Source organism: Antedon mediterranea, chromosome 2, assembly GCF_964355755.1.
Source record: "Antedon mediterranea chromosome 2, ecAntMedi1.1, whole genome shotgun sequence".
Lineage (NCBI taxonomy): Eukaryota > Metazoa > Echinodermata > Crinoidea > Comatulida > Antedonidae > Antedon > Antedon mediterranea.
Genome location: NC_092671.1, coordinates 31317304 through 31322303, shown reverse-complemented (window position 1 = coordinate 31322303; position 5000 = coordinate 31317304). Strand labels below are relative to the sequence as shown.

The window sequence follows — 5000 nt, the reverse complement described above, 5'->3', positions numbered from 1 at the left end:
TTCTTATCTACAGCCAGCAAAGATTGCTATCATACCAAACACCAAAGTCTCAAGTGATAAGGCCAGTTCTCGAACTGTTTCAAGACGAGCAAATAGCATCAGCAGCATCATAAAATCAGTTGGCAATAGTGAGGCTGGTGATTTCCATCAAAAAGTGTACTCAGCCAAACATATGAGTCAAGCGGTCTTAAAAGCAGCCAACATAGCATCAACTTCGTCTATAGATACAGATAAGGCTCTGGCAATGGTGTCAGACTGCCATCTGGCATGGAACCAGCTACGAAAGCTAAGAAGGTAAACAAACAATTATGTGATTAAATAAAACCATGCATGAATACAGGCATTTTAGACACAGTCAAGTATGTCTAGTAATAAAGCGAGACTACATTATTAATCCTTTTTATGTACTAGATATGTGGAGAAGGGGACAATACCATCAGAGAAAAGGATGCGGCAGCGGCAAAATGATCTCATTGGGGATTATTTTGAATCCACAATGGAAATGCTATGTTTTAGGTCTGAGACGTCCCCAGACGGGATAGAATTAAGATCAACGCCTACTGTCAAACTGAAAAACATTAAAAAAGTTGTATTTTCATATCTTGATGAACACTCAAGGTACGCTGAAGTTAAATTTTAATATGTGCTTACAAAGTGTAGAACTTACTTTTTAGGACTTTACTTTTGTTCCTATGGATTTGCTATGGAAATAAAAGTTAAAAGAAATTAATTAAAAACTGAATTAATATTTACTAATTTTTTTACAGACTGAACAACCTATCTCCCAATAATAACGAGGTTTGGATAAAGTTTGGCGGGGATAAGGGAGGTGGAAGTACCAAATTTGAGGTACAGATATGTAGCCTCGCCAAACCAAATTCAATTAACAACATCATCGTCGTACTAATATTTGATGCCCCTGACATGATGTTTAATATTAACCGGACTCTTCCGGAAGTGGCCCACCAAGTTGTTGCTTTGAACGGGGAAAAATGGCGGTAAGAATACAACTAGTATATCAACTTAACAATTATGTGGATGCGTATACAAGTAATAAAATAAAAATATATGTATAATTTCTTTCAGCAATTACACACTGAGAGTTTTCTGTTTTGGGGACTATGAGTATCTAACAAAACTCTATGGATTAAATGGACCAAATGGTAAACTATTAAATTATTTTATCATCATTTAATTTATACAAAATCTTTCTAAGCCAATTTTATTTATACTGTATTACTGCATATTTTAGCATTTTTAAACATTGTTAAAAAATTTGAATACTTTTAGCTCGATACTGCTGTCTCTTTTGTGAAAAACCAAAAGCAGAAATGCAATTAAAGGCACCACCCGCCAAACAGCGATCATTGGCTTCAATCAGAGCCAACTATAGAATGTTTATGGAAGATGGCGGAATTGAAAGCCGATCTAAGGATGTTTCCATGAGCGTTGTTAATAATCCCTTAGTATCAATTGAGGTAGATCATGTAAGTACATCAGTTTTGTTTTTAATTATCTTTATATTAGAGAAACAAATGTACTTACTTCATTATATGGCACTGTTGGTATTAAAATTTATATCGTTTAGGTGTCTGTTCCTAGCCTGCACTTGTCATTGGGCATATTCAAGAAGCTCTTTGATATGCTTGAGACGGAGGCGCACAGCATAGATTGCCTCATATATTCCCTAAGGAAAAATGGAGAACTTGATGACACTTCTGAATCAAAGTTTGATAAAATAATTCAACATCAGATCCAAACACAAATTGATATCAAAGAAAAGATTGAAGAAAAGAAATTAAAGTTGACTGAGATGGAGGATGCAATGCCATTAATCTATCTTAAAGGAAGTGTTGATGGTAGCATCATTACCAATGTGGGAAAGATAGTCAAATTGAGAGAAGAGATTGAGTCACTGGTAAGTTACTCAAACAATAAATGACATAGATGCGTCTTGCCAGACACATACTCTAAAGACAAAACTTGTATTATATTTTATTTTACAGACAAAATGCATGGAAAATGGGCTTCCATTTGGAACGGGTCCAATTGTCACATCACTGGAGCGTGTGCTACAAAAAAATCGCATCCAACGGCAAGCCTATCATGGTAAATCATTTATTGGTAACCATGTTCATAAAAGTTGCCAGGTAAATTAACTATTCTTTTAATTGATATTGTTTCAACTGTTAATTATTAAAATTGTAGTTTTTAAAATGTATATTTGTTTTTAATAGGACCATGTTAGGAATGAACTAGTGAATGCTCCACTACATGAAATGAAAATTCAAGAAGCTGAGATTCCTATCGGAAAAATTCAGCTAATTGACAAAAGAGTAAAAGAATTGGTCACCAAGTACGATGCACTCCTTTCAAAATTTTCTAGGGTTCACAACAACTTGAATCATTCAAAACCTGTCACAGATGTTGATATTCAAGGAAATGGTAATGTAATTATGCTTACCTTTCAAGGTATTCCTTAGACATGCCATTGTTTCTTTTCCTACAATACACTGCAACTGTTTCTTTTCTCTTCTACAAAAAAAATTCAGATGAAGCCATAAAAGACTTTATGGAGGAATATCGAAAAACCAACAAAAGTATATCTCCAAAATTACATATGCTCGAGGAACATGTCATTCCCCAATTAAAGGCTTGGAGATTTGGTCTGGGACTGGTTAGCGAGCAAGGTGGGGAGTCTATTCACGCCGCGCTTAATAAAAGAAAAAGAACAGTTGCTGGGATGCATGACAGACTTGGACAGTTAACATCCATGATGCGGTCACATGCAATTACCACTCAGCCATGCATAATAGAAGAAATAGTTGAACCCAAAAGAAGAAAAATTGGTAACAATTTACACTTTATTGATTACACTATTTGTGCTTTTTAGCTCCCTGCTCACCAAAAATTAAATAAACCTGTTTATATTTTTCAGAAAAAGAAGAATAAAGTACACGACAATGAATACGCAATAAAAGAAAATATAGGCTTACTGATAAATCTGACGGAGTGCCATCTTCTTCTTTATTATGGATTCTCTTATGAACCTCACTTGCATCAATAAAGTAGTCGTACTTGTTTGTGTTGGTGGTATTTTTGGAACCTGTAGTACAATTTTTGAATTATAAATATTTATCATCATTATTTAAAAAAATGGTGGACTAGCGATTGAAATACATGATGAAATATTATATTATTATTAGGACTATACTGTCAAAATTAAAATCAAAATTTTATTTTTTATTCTACAAATGCAATGCTGTTGCTGCCATAGTTTAGTAATAATATTCAAGCCATAGGAAGATAGACTATGATATTTTCACATTTTCTACTGTAGAATAACTTAGGCCCTCATGAAAGCTAGTTAGTAAGTATACCTATCCTCCTAGGCCTACCTATGTCTTGATGGCACCATATTAAAAAATTAGGCCTAGCCTAGCTAGATAGAGCTGTTACTAAGCCTGGCCCTGCTGATTTCCCCTCTTAGTCTTAACGACATATACTTGGGCTAGGCCTACTAAGAGTATATTATTCTAGGCCTAGGCCTATACAGTATTTATTTTTCGTGGCTTAAACCTAGTACTAGGTGACAAACCTTTGTTAGGCCTAGGCCTTTAGCAGCACACCCACGTGTGCAAAACAGGCAAATGGGCCCCGACTTTCTGTGTATATAATTATTAAACTGGATTAGACGTCAGCGAGATTTTTTAAATATTGTTTATCAAGTTTTTGAATTTTCACATCGACTAGGCGCCGATGTTTATGTAAATTGCAAAAAAAATATATAACCTCACCATTACCCTGTAATTAAACTGCTATTTTTTACTGTTTTTTGTCGCAAAATAGACGTAAGATTTCAATACTCATATCTCGTAAAGTCTTGAGAAACGGAGTGACCGCTGGCTTCGAATATCAATTACACGCCTTCTTCTTCGAATATAACATGAATATTCATTAAATTTTCAATTATAACACTGTCTATTGGTCAGTTTATTCCCTCTCTTTTACCAGGGTATTAAAAATAGTCTTCCGGGTATTTAAACTAGCGCCCTCTATAACATAAAATAAGAAAAAGCGAGCATCGAAACTATAGAGGGCTCACCACTTTTTGTCTCGCTGGAAACTGCCGTGATCGAGACGGGGCAGTGGTGCGCCCGCCGCCGAGCGACGGGATCCCACCTCGGCCAGACGGACTGGCCTTCACTTTCATTGCGCCTTCGGGCTTCAAAGTCCCTACGACTCGCGGGCGTGTTAGACTCCTTGGTCCGTGTTTCAAGACGGGTCGGGTGGGCTACCGACCTCGCTGACCGACCCTGGGCGCCTGTTGAGACCGGACCTGCGCAGCCGAAAGCTGCACCGAAACGACACTGAGAACAGTCCCGCTCCGATCCAACTCGCGGGAGACAGGCGGCCCAGCCCTCCCGAAAGAGGGCAGACGCGGATTCCCTTCCTCGACCGGGCGTCCAGCCGCTGGAGATCGGCTATAAGCTCTCCCGGGCCGCGAACGACCGTGGGAGGAACCTGCCGATCGGCATTCTGGTGGACTACCGGCCGGTCGTCAGCTCTACGCACGCAAGAAGTGCACGCGACGGAGGCACGAGCCGTCACTCGGCCGGTCCTTGCGGATCCTGCAGAGAGACGGACGTGCTCCCGAACGCGCTGAATCTTTCGTGCCACATTGCGGGCCCACCCGTTTGCTTCTTAGCGGTTTCACGTACTTTTTAACTCTCTCTTCAAAGTTCTTTTCAACTTTCCCTCACGGTACTTGTTCGCTATCGGACTCGTGCCAGTATTTAGCCTTGGATGGAGTTTACCACCCGTCTTTGGGCTGCATTCCAAAACAACCCGACTCCTGAAAACCGTGGTCCGCACGCGGCCCAGGCCGTGGGGGCCTGACACCCTCTATGGGAAGGCCTCGATCAGAAGGACGTGAGCCCGAGCACACGCGCGGAGTAGGGCTTTCTTACGCCACATTTCCCGCGTACCGTTCAGGCACG

At 39.4% G+C, this 5000-nt stretch overlaps 1 pseudogene; it reads right to left on the bottom strand.

Moving 5' to 3' along the window:
- The window catches only part of LOC140042458 (large subunit ribosomal RNA), a 9414-nt pseudogene that overhangs the window by 4291 nt on the left and 123 nt on the right, over nucleotides 1-5000 (bottom strand).